Below are 13,148 nucleotides of genomic sequence, written 5' to 3'. Positions count from 1 at the left end.
GAGGTGTAGGTGAAAGCACAAAGCAGAAAGTAGGCAGACTCTGGTTTTGGGGGTAGATACTCGAGAATTTCCAGGGGGACTCCTGAGGCTCGATCTCGCCTTTGCATATGCCGAGCCTCCTTCCTCATGACCTTTGTCATGGGTGGAGCTCCTCACGCTGGCTCCTGGCAGTGATAGAATTCCAGTTGGCTATTCCAGATCCTGAAAGATGATGCTGTGGAAAGTGCTGCACTCAATATGCAATATGCACTCAGTATGCAATATGCCAGCTCCCGGCAGACGAGGGCATGGCAACCTACTCCAGTATTCTTGCCTGTCCTATGGACAGAGGAGTTGGTGTGCTACAGACCATAGCGTCGCAAAGAGCCAGACACGACTGAAGTGATGTAGCACGCATGCACCAAAGGGCTCAGTCAGGTTCAGAGGTGACCTTGGTTCCAGGTTCCGCTTCTGTGGCCTTGAGGGCAGGACTTAACATTAGGGAGACGGATGGTGGTGAGAGTTGAGCAGCAACATGAACGTACTTAGTGCCAGTAAACGGTACAGTTGACTATGGTTAGAATAGTATGTTTTATATTGTGTGACTTTTGCCACAGTAAAAAACATTTAAAAAAAAGAACTAATGGATTTTAGCAACATTGAAATGGCTACTGTATTTCCAATGTTAACTCAACAGTTAACTGGTTATATATGGCTAGGTAATGTGTTTGCTGTAAAAGTGAATAGATTGCAGTCAGCTCAATATAACTTTTTTTTCGCTCAATATAACTTTTTTTCTCTCAATATAACTTTTAACCTTGTATTCTTATTTAATGTGTCATAACCATTTCCCATGTCATAGTCTTTTAAAACAAACCATCATTGTCATTCAACTACAAGAACACTGATGATCAACATTTGAAAATCTTATCCACTAATAAAAATTTTAGTTACTGTTTAATATTCTTCCATTGAATGAATATTTCCTTATACTTATTCATTTATGTGGCTTTTAACTTTACTGTATGCTGGATGGACATGAAACATCATTGTGCAAATAACTTTTCCATTATTTTGGATTACTATTATGGGATAAAATCCTAGGAGAGGTCAAAGTATTTAAACATTTTACTTTAATGTACCAAATTGCTTTCCAAATTAGCTTGTCACTCATTAGGAAAAAGTGAATGTTACTGTCATTTGTTTTTCCTTGGTTGCCACTGTTAATGCTTTTTCATATGTTTATTTACTAATTGGCTGTATTTTATCAGAAACTGTTCATGTAAAGGTTGATTGGAAAAATGAAAACATCCATTTCATTAGAAAAGTCTCAGTTGAGAATGATATCTTTAGAAAATCAGAGAACTCTTTTCTAAATGCAGGTGAAATCAATATTTCTCTAGAGAAAGGGTATGTATGACATTGGTAAAGAACTTTCCTGGGTTAGGATCAGGATGTATGAATTTGTATTTGTTCCTTAAGATGCTGGAGGGGCTTTTAATATGATTGTATCATCTATTACTTTTTCAGAACCTTATGTAAAAGATCGCTCTTCACATGACTGTATCAGAGAAAGGAGGCCATCTCCAAACACATAAAGTGGAAAATGAAGACTTAACCCAACTTCCCCAGCTAGCACAGGGAAGGATTTGCTTAGAGCAGGCATTGGCAGTTTTCAGCTCATTGTGAAAATAGGAAAGAGCTCCTATGCTCTTAAATGGGTGTGTCCCAGAATTCATAGCAATATCTTATTTCCCCATCAAGACTTGGAAATTCAGCCTCTCAGCAACAACAACAACAAACAAGCATTAGCTACTATTAACACTATTATTGTAACTATTGGGTTAGAATTAAAATTACATTAGGATTCAAATTTTAATATTCTTTTAAATTCTTCAAGCATTTTTCTTTTGAAAAAATTTAGAAAGTTATACACTTAAAAATAAATATTAAGAAAAAACTTGATATAGGAAAGTGAGGGAAATCACATTGTCCATATTATAGTAAGAGAAATGCTACTCATGGGGGCATGTGTGTGTGTATCTTGTAAGTTGGTCGAATTTTATGTTACAGCTTCCGACGTGATTTTTATTTTGTATTGTGCCAAACCAATTGGGAAATTTATATAAAGAGAGATTGTTTACAATAATATCAACATGCATAGGAATAACTCTAACCAAAAAAAAAAAAAAAAAAAAATCACTGTTAGTTGATGAGATCATTGACACTTAGGGGTTTTGCTTTGAGGTTGTATTTATGCAATTATGATCATATTCTCCTGGAGGGCTTTTGTCAATGCAGATAGGATAAAATCTTAATAGCTTCACAGTCTGATCCTGCTTGTGTCTAGCTCTGCAGAGAGTGGTCCCCGGAGTAAATGATGGGAACTGAAGTTGAGAAGGTTGGCAGCGGTCAGATAATAAAGGGGTCTTGTATACCACTAGGAAGCTTGGACTTTATCCTGAGGGCAGTAGGATCCATAGAAGGATTTTTAAGTAGGGAGTGACAATCAGATTCTAGAAAACTCACATTGGTAATAAAGTGGAAAGTTAGGTAGACAAGTAAATGTGCATGCAGGGAGGCCAGTTAGAAGGCTGTTTCAGTAGTCCAGGGGAGAGATTAATTCTAGATCTGAAGATATCCTTTATGGCCAAGTATTATCAAAATATGTGAAAGCAAAATATGTGACAGGTATGTGAAAGCAAGAACAGAACTAACATGGGATTTTGGTTATGAAGCTGGGACTATGCCTGAGAAAGAAATCCTCTGCCAATGTGGGGTTAATAAGTGTAGAAAAAAATATTATAAATTTGTAGTTAACGCCTGCTCATGAAATCAGGTGATCAAGCTGAAACTAGGGCTACGCAAAAGAAACCCCTGTGGTCAGTGGAATTAATTTACATTGCTATCTGTCAAGAAAATTCCTCTCAGTTTACCCTTATTGGGAGAGTTTATTTGCATTACTTAGAAATACTTGTAACAAAATAGGGACATTTTCATATGCGTGGTCTATCTCTTTATTCTTACTGCTGTTCAACTATACATGAGTAGAATGGATGTGTATATTTTATACGAAATACCACTATATAATTTGTAACTTGGAGAAGGCAATGGCACCCCACGTAACTTATTTGTAAATTATATATTCAGAAGACCAAATGTCACAATTGATTTCAGCACTTCTTACTGCTTTTATAATTATTATCTTTGATAATATCTATTTCAGGGCCCCACAGGGCCAAATTTCACCTCTTTACCTACTAAATTTATTTATGTTTAATTCCTGGCAAATAATTTACCATTGTGAGCCATAAGATGGGCATCAGAGCCTGGAGAATATTAATATTGTGCATATTACTTCCAAATATTTTAAGTTAATTGGAGAAGCTCCATGAAATAGTGTCCCATCAGTCCACTTGACTGAGAAAGAAGAGAAACTCTCCTAGGGGAAAGTTTTGGCACATTTTTTTTGAAATGAAACTTCTTTTCCACAGATTCTCTTCACTCCTTCTGTATAAACTCAGGAAAAGAGGGAATAGAAACTTGGAGGAGCTGAAATATTTTTGTTCTAGACAGAGTAGAAGCGTAAGAAAAGGGAACTTAAGAGAATAGTCAGACGTGGCTTATATATTACCAGAAAAGATGGTGCTGGGTAAGAATTTCACTTACGACAATTCTGTTGAAAAAGTCTGAAACAGACCGTTGGACTTTCCTGGGCATGATGAGCAAATTATTTTCCTAGAGTAAAGGGAAAGATTTACTCTGCTGTAGGTTTCCTGACCTTGATCATCTAGTGAAAAGGGGGTGAGAGTCTCCAAGAGTTAAAACTAACTTTATCTATAACAAAGATGTACATTTGGCTGTCAGGAAATTCTCCCCTCCCTTGGAACCAGCATGGGAATACTAGCTCAAAAAGGAGTAATTGAAGTAGTTCTGAGTTTTTTTAGGGTTTGTTTTTTTTTCTTTTTTTCTCAGCTTGCTTCTGGGTTTAATTACCTTTGGTTATCTTTTAGACAATGGAGAAGGAAATGGCAACCCACTCCAGTATTCTTGCCTGGAGAATCCTGTGGACAGGGGAGCCTGGTGGGCTGCTGTCCATGGGGTCGCACAGAGTCGGACACGACTGAAGCGACTTAGCATGCATGTATTGGAGAAGGAAATGGCAACCCACTCCAGTATTCTTGCCTGGAAAATCCCAGGGACAGAGGAGCCTGGTGGGCTGCCATCTGTGCGGTTGCACAGAGCCGGACAGGACTGATATGACTTAGCAGCAGCATTATCAAAATACTTTATGAATGTTATCTTGTTTATTACTCTCAACAGCTTATGAGATTACTGATATCTTTGTTTTATATGTGGCAAACTTGAGGTGTAAACCAGGTAAGCAGTTTGCTCAAGGTCACACACACATGATGACTCAGAAGCTGGGTTTTTTAATCCTGGTGTGTCTAATTTTGAAACCCATTGTCTTGACCAGTAATCTACACTATTGCTCTACTTACATAAATATACCAGGGGCAACGTGGACAGAAAGAGGCAGCTAAATGTGAGAAATACTAAGGAGGAAGCATTAGCAAGACCTGGTGATTGATGAGATATAGTCTGAGGGGAAGGGAGGAACTGAAGTTGACATCCAGGCAAGCGGGCAGGGCAGGGGTGGGGGACCCTATTTCTAATGGTTTCTATGTAGAGCAGATTTTTAAAAAATATTTACTTTGTTTTTGGCTGTGCTGGGTCTTCATTGCTGCGCAGCCTCCACTGGGGTTGCAGTGAGCAGGGGGCCATTCTCCAGCAGTGATGCGCGGGGCTTCTTGCCACAGTGACTTTCATGTTGTGAAACGTGGGTTCAGTAGTCACAGCTCCTGGGCTCCAGAGTGCAGGCTCAGTGGCTATGGTGCACTGGCCTAGCTGCTCCAATGCATGTGGGATCCTTCTGGACCAGGGATCGAACCCGTGTCTCCTGCATTGGCAGGCAGATTCTTATCTACTGTACCATCAGGGAATTGTTGCTTCTGTTTTATGTTTTGGTGTTTTGGCTGCAAGGCACGTGGGATCTTAGCTCCCCAACCAGGGATTGAACCTGCACCCCCTCCATTGGAAGACAAAGCCTTCACCACTGGACCTGTTTTTTAAAAGAAGTCCCCAGACAGCTTGTTTTTAAAAAGGAAGGTTTCTATGTCTTTTCTATTTATTGTGCAAACAATAATCTTTGCTGTCTTTAATTTCTCCTTGATGGGTGGCGAGCCCTCCTCTGTTCTCCTAAAACCCTGACCAGAAATGTCTCAGTTAAGGTCACAAGACACTTTCTCTAGAATTTGTTTTTCTAAATGGGTGATCCAGATTATGTCAGGCCTTGTACCAGTGAAGTAACTTGAGAGCCAAGTTATTTGAAGAATAATTTTGCTTGGCTAGTGCTGAGCCAGTGACTGGGTTATCTGAGTTCATCTATGTCCAAGGCCTGAGGAGGGGGAATTCTCATTTCTGGAGCTTCAGTTTAATCCAGACATCAGAAGGCAGTGCTTAAGCGGAAGTGTGGATGGGCTCCGAAGCTGATGATCTTTTGGGTGCTTCTAATGAAATTGGTGGCTCAGATGGTAAAGAATCTGCATGCAACGCAGGAGACCCTGGTTCAATCCTTGGGTCAGGAAGATCCCCTGGAGAAGGGAATGGCTACCCACTCCAGTATTCTTGCCTGAAAAATCCCACGAGCAGGGAAGCCTGGAGGGCTACAGTCCATGGGCAAATTGTCATATACAACTGAGTGGCTAAGCACGCAATGAAATTGGATTGCAGCTAACAGCAAATTGTCAGGTTTACATATGCATTATTTTAAACTGTGGTGTTGGAGAAGACTCTTGAGAGTCCCTTGGACTGCAAGGAGATCCAACCAGTCCATTCTAAAGAAGATCAGTCCTGTGTGTTCTTTGGAAGGAATGATGCTAAAGCTGAAACTCCAGTACTTTGGCCACCTCATGCGAAGAGTTGATTCACTGGAAAAGCCTCTGATGCTGGGAGGGATTGGGGGCAGGAGGAGACGGGGACGACAGAGGATGAGATGGCTGGATGGCATCACTGACTCGATGGACGTGAATCTGAGTGAACTCTGGGAGTTGATGATGGACAGGGAGGCCTGGCATGCTGTGATTCATGAGGTTGCAAAGAGTCGGGTACAACTGAACGACTGAACTGAATTGAAGAAAAAACACCCTGCCAGTTAAACTGTAATACCAAGTTTGCTTATCACATGGAATTTTTGTTGAGTAAGTATTGAAAATATTCTCTTAGATTTTTATTATGTATCATTCCTGTGCACCAGCATGTCAGGAAATAGATTCCTTAACCTTTGTCTTGCTGTGGTCCCTCTTCCCATTCCTTTCCTGTCTTCCTTTGCTTTTTAAGGTCAGATTTGGATCATGGTAGGTCACAGCGGAGAGGGAGACCGTATTCTGTGCTCAGGTGAAACAAAGAGACCTCAAGAAGAAGTTAGTTTCATACCTGCTTTGAATTCCTTCAGAGACTGCAGTTTTCTGTTCCGTACACATCTCTTATTCTGGCAGATGCCATGTATTCAACCATCTGTCCATCCATGTACCCATCCATCCATCCTTTAAGCATTTATTAAGAGTCAGGTCACTGAATTTAGTTCTGTGGATACAAAGATGCACAAGTAATTCTGTCCCTTTCATGGACTTTGACCTGTACCAGGATTATTCTCTGCTTTTCCATGGTACCACAATCTTGCTATGCTTTTTAAACAACAGGCAGAGGAGAAATTTTGCTTGAGCTCTGAAGTTAGATTTTCTGAAACTTGAGGTGAAAACTCCTAGGCCACAAATGGTCTCCAGTCTTCCTTGTGGATATTTGGATGTAAACTCCAAATGTTTGGATGTAAAAACTATTTGGATGTAAAAAAAAACTATTTGGATGTAAAAACTCCAGTCTTCCTTGTGGATATTTGGATGTAAAACAAAGCAAGAGGTGACTTGAGCTCAAGGTCCACCACTCTGGGTTTATGTGTTACTTCACAACTATCTCACAGCCTCCCTGGGAGGCTCAGGTAGGACTTCAGCTATGGAAAGGGGTAGGTGTCTTATTTTTTCATCTTCCTGTCATGATACAATAATGCTTAACAGTTAAACAACTACGTTTTGAACCCATGTCTTCTAGGAAGTAAGGGAGGATGGCACACTTTACTATTCATGGACACGCATTTATAGACACCCAAACACTATGCCAACTTATGTTTGGTGTTTAAACATTAGTGTGTTCTATTTGTTTTTTTTTTTTTTTTTTTCTTTGTTTGGTAGATGGATTTGGCAGAAGAGAAAAACGAGTAGATAAAGATTTTGGAGGGGTAGATGAAATCCAATTGTTCCATCCTCACTAGGAAATGCTTAATACATGCAGTGGGTATGGAGGAGCATTTCAGGTGAGTGTGTGTTGAGGAAATCACCCATTGCATTGCCACTTACCCTTAATTGCCTTTAGTATTTCCCAGATAAAGTTTGCCTGCAGACTAACAATCTGTAGCCACCATTTTAACTATTCTGAATCAAGGTTTCCATCACATACCTGGAGAGTTTTTCCAGTTTCATCTTGGAGGTTTTGATTTGATGGAAGTATGTGTTTTTTGTAAAAATTTTCTGTGGACTTTAAGAACTTATCCTGATTCACTAGACTACAAGATCCAGGGCTGGAAGGAATTATAAATTTCTCAGACTTCCAAACTCAGAAAAGGAGAATAAAAACATGGGACCAAAGCAGGATTAGAGTAGAGTTAATACAAGGGGAAGGTATGAGGGGAAGGGCCATGGCTCTGGGAGTCCCAGAGTTTCCATGACAGGGAGATGCCATCCAAGACCCACAGGTGATGGTTGACCAGGTTTATTCCAGTCAAGGGGTGAAGCCTTGAGACTAACTCAATTCATAAATATTCAAATAGAAATGCTGACAATAATTATATAACTTCTAGTTCAGTGATCTGGGGATCCCAGGATACTTCTGTAGTTAAAGTGTGATGAACTTATGTTGCTCTGTGATGACCTAGACGGGTGGGATGGGGTGGTGGTGGGAGGGAGGCTCAGAAGGAGGGGATGTATGTATACATACAGCTGATTCACTTTGTTGTACAGTAGAAACTAACACGACATTGTAAAGCAATTATACTCTGATTAAAATGTGTGATGAATTTAGACAGCCGTTCTGTGCATCTTATGATTGCTGTGTTGTCCTCATCTTGTACCATAGGCAAACAGTTTCTACTTGAATGACATACAAAATGATTTTCTACCCTAGAGCTTTATTCATTTGTATTTAGGAAAACTTGGCTGGGGCAAAGATGATTGGCTCCCTGCCCCATCTGTGAGTCCCTGGGCTGGCTCTTGATTAATCAGTATCAAGTACCTGCTCTGTGTTTTGGAGTGACTCTGGCCCCTGTGCCGGTCAGCTCTGGATGTTGAGTTTACCTCTGGCTTCATAGTTTCAGTAATAGGCAGCCAGGGAACTTGGTTGAGGGAGAGTGGATGTGTCTGTTACAGTAATAAAAAGTATATGTATACAGTGTGAGAAGGGACAACAGAGGATGAAATGATTGGATAGTATCACCGACTCAATGGACATGAGTTTGAGCAGACTCCGGGAGATAGTGAAGGACAGGGAATCCTGGTGTGCTGCAGTCTATGGGGTCTCAAAGAGTCGAACATGACTGAACGACTGAACAACAAAAACCAGTGTGATGTCAGAAGATTTGGGGGGTAGCTATGAGGGGTAGGTATATCTGATAACCTTTGGTGTATTTGGTTGACTCAAGTTTGGAGGGATCTATGTTGTTCTATCTGTTCTTTTTAAGCTCTTGCAGAATGTCTTTTTTTTTAAACTCCATAGAACCTTGAGTTCATTTCAGTTGCTCAGTCATGTCCGACTCTTTGCGACCCCGTGGACTGCAGTGTGCCAGGCTTCCCTGTCCATCACCAACTCCCGGAGTTTACTCAAACTCATATCCATTGCATCGGTGGTGCCATCCAGCCATCTCATCCTCTGTCGTCCCCTTCTCCTCCTGCCTGCAATCTTTCCCAGCATCAGGGTCTTTTCCAATGAGTTGGTTCTTTGCATCAGATGGCATTGGAGTTTCAGCTTCAACATCAGTCCTTCCAGTGAATATTCAGGACTGATTTCCTGACTGATTTCCTTAACACAAAGTCTTAACCACTAGACCACCAGGGAAGTCCCTTTAGCAATTTTTACATAAAAATTTCCATTTCCTTATATTCTTGATTTACAAAGTAAATTTGCCTGAGTAAGTGTCTTTAAAGATTATTTCAGTTTTTATTTAGTTTTAAAGCTTTGCGCCATCCACCATTCCAAGTGCTGGGGATGTTAACGGTGAGAAAAGCAACCTGGCTCTTGCTCTCAGGAGCTTATAGTTTTATAGGGGAAGATAGATATTAACTGAAGGTTTTCAAAGGAAAAAAAGTCCAAATTGTCTAAGGTGGAGTATTTCATTTAAGACTAATTAGTGGTGATTTAAATTGCGTGGCATGATCAATTATCTCAGCTTGTCCCTGACCCCTGGGTCTAGAAACAGCGCACTGGGAAAGCTATATCCTTTGTCTTTCCCCGTATGCAGGTATCCTGTTTTCTAAAGGCGCACTTCTCTCCAGGCTGGAACAGTGGAGAGCACTGGGTCTCAAGAGAGTTGATGCTCCGAAGGAAAATGTACCCAGGTGAGGGTTTAAAGAACAAACAGCCAGAAGAATGAACTAACATTTCTGATTTTTAAGATATGGTAAATTAGTGGCCTTTTATACAGGTATTCAAATTCCTTAAAACCTAGCTGGAGGCCTTGAGGTTTTCTGATGATGACCTGCATTATGTAGTTTGCCTTGGGTGAATAGTATAAATGTGTGTGGCTTGGGTATTTTATTTATTTATTTGTATTTTTTTAAACAGTCTTCAGTTGTTTTTTTTTTTAAATTAGCCTCCAATTTATTTTAATTGGAGGCTAATTACTTTACAATATTGTATTGGTTTTGGGTATAGAGCCCTGAAGTCAAGGGCCACTTAAAAGGGTCTGGAACCAGACTCCTGGCTTTGAACTCTGTTAATCAGCTCTAACCCTGATTAACTCTGTGATCGTGGGCCAATTACTTAACCTCTCTGTGCTTTAGTTCACTTACAAAAGTAAGATAATAGTGGTACCTCTGTCATAGGGTTGTTATAAGGGTTAAAAATGTTATTGTGTTGATTTTCTAATTGATTTTTTTCATGCACATTTTTTTCATGTTTTAGATTCCTTTGCAAGTGGAGTGTTCCTTGAAGTTGATGAAAGCTTACCATCTGTGTTGGCCCAGTGGCAATGTGATAAAGTCACTGTGTGTGCATTTGCAAATATCAAAACCTTAACAATTGGACAAGAAAAAGAAATAAAAAGGATCCAGTTTGGAAGGGAAAAAGTAAAACTATCACTCACTATTTGCAGATGACATGATACTTGTATAGAAAACCTTAAAGCCTCCACTCAAAAACTATTAGAACTGATGAATTCAGTGGAGTTGCAGGATACAGGTTAATGTACAGAAATCGTTGCCTTTCCAGACGCTAATAATAAATATTAAAAAGTGAAAGTAAAAAAAATCCTGTTTAAAATTGCATCAAAAGGAATTAAAATACCTAGGATTAAACTTAACCAAGAAGATGAAAGACCTATACTCAGAAAACTATAAGACACTGAGGAAGAAATCTGAAGGTGATGCAAAGAAATGGAAAGATATCCCATGCTCTTGGATTGAAGAATTAATATTGTGAAAAGCAATGCAAAGATAATCCTAATAAATATACTAATATTGTTAAAAAGATATGCTAAACTCCTAATGAATAAATAAATACCTTGACGAATTTAGGACTTTAGCCTACAAAGCTGAGGTAACTTGATGAATGGGATATAAAAAAGGGATGTAGGTGAATTATGGAGATGAGAGCAAGATACACAAATATTGGGACAACTTCACATCATTTGTTTCCATGACAAAGCTGTGGCCAAGAGGAAGAATGTGGGAAAAACAGCTATCATGTGCAAGATGGGTCATACACACTTATCCCTTAGTTTGCTGCATTCAGTCTGTTAGTTTATTTAAATTCAGATGTTGTTGTTAGTTGGTGGTGCAAAGCATTAACGTTCTGGAAAATTATGTCTGAGTCAGTACAACTTTTGAATAATAGTGGCATAATTTCCCCATAAGCCAGTCATGAAAGAACTAGTTTGTGTTTGAGAAACTAGCTTTGGAGCTAATTTGGAGCACAACAGACTGAACTTTTGGAGCAGAACAGACTGAACTTTTCATTTTTTCCTAGTAACCTTGCCAAGTTGGTACTCTTCACATTTTACAGGTAAGAAAATGAACTGAGGATCAGAAACTTGCTTTGGGTCACATGGTTGGTAAGTGATGATGATGGTAGAAATCAAACCCAGGTCTTAACTCCAGAGCTCATGCTTTTTGCCTTTATATCATAAAGCCCACATCAACCAGACTTCCCTTATGCCTCAACATCATCCTCTCCATCCCAGAATAATCCTGTCTTTTGCTGGATGAACTCTTAGCCATGTCTCCTTAGAATGTGGCCTGTGAGCAGTAACAAAGAGAGTTGAGCTTTCCTTTAAGTATTTTCTGAAGTTGTTTGGTAAGTTTGATTCTCAAATTTCTATCTTTGATTAGTAATTGAATCTCCTAACATTGTAAGGTCAGTTTGTCTCTGGACAAAAATGTGCCACTAGATTTACTATAATTCAGAGTTATGTTTGCAGTTTGTATTGTGAAGAGCTTTCCAAACTTGACTGCACTTTTAAAAAGATACAGTCACCAGATGGCAGCAAAATGCTTTCAGTGTGGGATCTGAACCACGTAAAACATGGATTGCTTATTGCTGTAAATATCCCAGTTATTTAAAGAAACAAATTTATGAAAAGGTAGTATCCTCTGTTAATCAAATCTGAACAACTTTATTGTATACTAGGTATATAAGTATGTTATTTCCAGAGCAAGCTTTCAAACAAATGACTGAATTCTCATAATGATTTATTTATAAAGGGCGTACCATATGGCAAGCATTTTGCTAAATACTCTATTTACATTTATTTTATGATTACAATATCATAATCTCTGTTTTGTTGGTGTGGGTTCTGAGGCTCAGATTTTGTATGTTTTTTTGTATTGAGTTGGGCTTGCCTGGTGGTTCAGAGGGGAAAGAGTATGGCTGCAATGCTGGAGACCTGAATTCGATCCCTGGGTCGGGAAGATCCCCCGAAACAGGGAGTGGCTACCCACTCCGGTGTAGAGGAAGAGGAAGCTGGTGTACTGTAGTCTGTGGGGTCACAAAGAGTCGGACATGACCGCGCGACTAACACTTTGACTTTCTTTTGTGTGGGTCATCGCACTAAGCACTCAGTTTCCATGCTTGTCCTAAATTAAAAAAAATTCCAATAGTTTTCCCAATTCATTGTCCTGTCTCAGATTTTCTGACTATTTAGATTACCTGCAAAAAAAAGCCAGTTTTGCCTCTTATTTTCTAGTATTTATACCTTTTGTTTCTTATTCCTGACTTATTGCATTGGCTAAGAGATCCAGGAAAATGCAGAGCAGCAGCAGTGATAGTAGATACAGGCGTACCTTGTTTTATTGTGCTTTGCTTGATTCTGATTCACAGGTGCTTTTTTTTTTTACAGACTGAAGGTTTGTGGCAACTCTGTGTTGAGCAAATCTATTGATGCCAGTTCCACAACAGTATTTACTAGAATTATTTGGCTCTGTACCGTGTGGCCTGTGGGGTATTAGTTCTCCACCCGGGATTGAACCCTGGCAGTTCAATCCTGGCAGTTCAACCTTGGCAGTAAAAGCACAGAATCCTAACCATTGGAGGACCAAGGAATTCCCCCAACAGCATTATTTTTAAATTAGGTTTAATTTAAAAACCTAAAAAAAAAATTTTTTTTTAGACATAATGTGACATTGCAAACTTAATAGGCCACAGTATAGTGTAAACAGCTTTCATATGCATTAGGAAAACAAAAAATTCAGGTAGACTTGCTTTATAGTGATAATCACTTTACTGTGACAATTGTTTTATTGTTGTGATCTGAAACCAAATTTTCAATGTCTCTGAAGTATTCCTATATC

General features: G+C 39.4%; 1 long non-coding RNA gene across 2 annotated transcripts in view; it reads left to right on the top strand.

Annotated features, from left to right (window-relative positions):
* Nucleotides 1–13,148, top strand: part of LOC139182270 (uncharacterized) — a 45,849-nt gene that overhangs the window by 14,716 nt on the left and 17,985 nt on the right. For both annotated transcript variants that reach the window (XR_011565920.1, XR_011565919.1), the window contains exons 2-3: nt 9,605–9,701; nt 10,267–11,364. This is a non-coding gene — a long non-coding RNA (uncharacterized lncRNA). The remainder of the gene's footprint in view (nt 1–9,604; nt 9,702–10,266; nt 11,365–13,148) is intronic.

The sequence above is a fragment of the Bos indicus genome, chromosome 3 (assembly GCF_029378745.1).
Source record: "Bos indicus isolate NIAB-ARS_2022 breed Sahiwal x Tharparkar chromosome 3, NIAB-ARS_B.indTharparkar_mat_pri_1.0, whole genome shotgun sequence".
In the NCBI taxonomy this organism is placed as follows: domain Eukaryota; kingdom Metazoa; phylum Chordata; class Mammalia; order Artiodactyla; family Bovidae; genus Bos; species Bos indicus.
The sequence above is the reverse complement of the archived record's forward strand: the minus strand, read 5'-3'. Positions and strand labels throughout refer to the sequence as shown.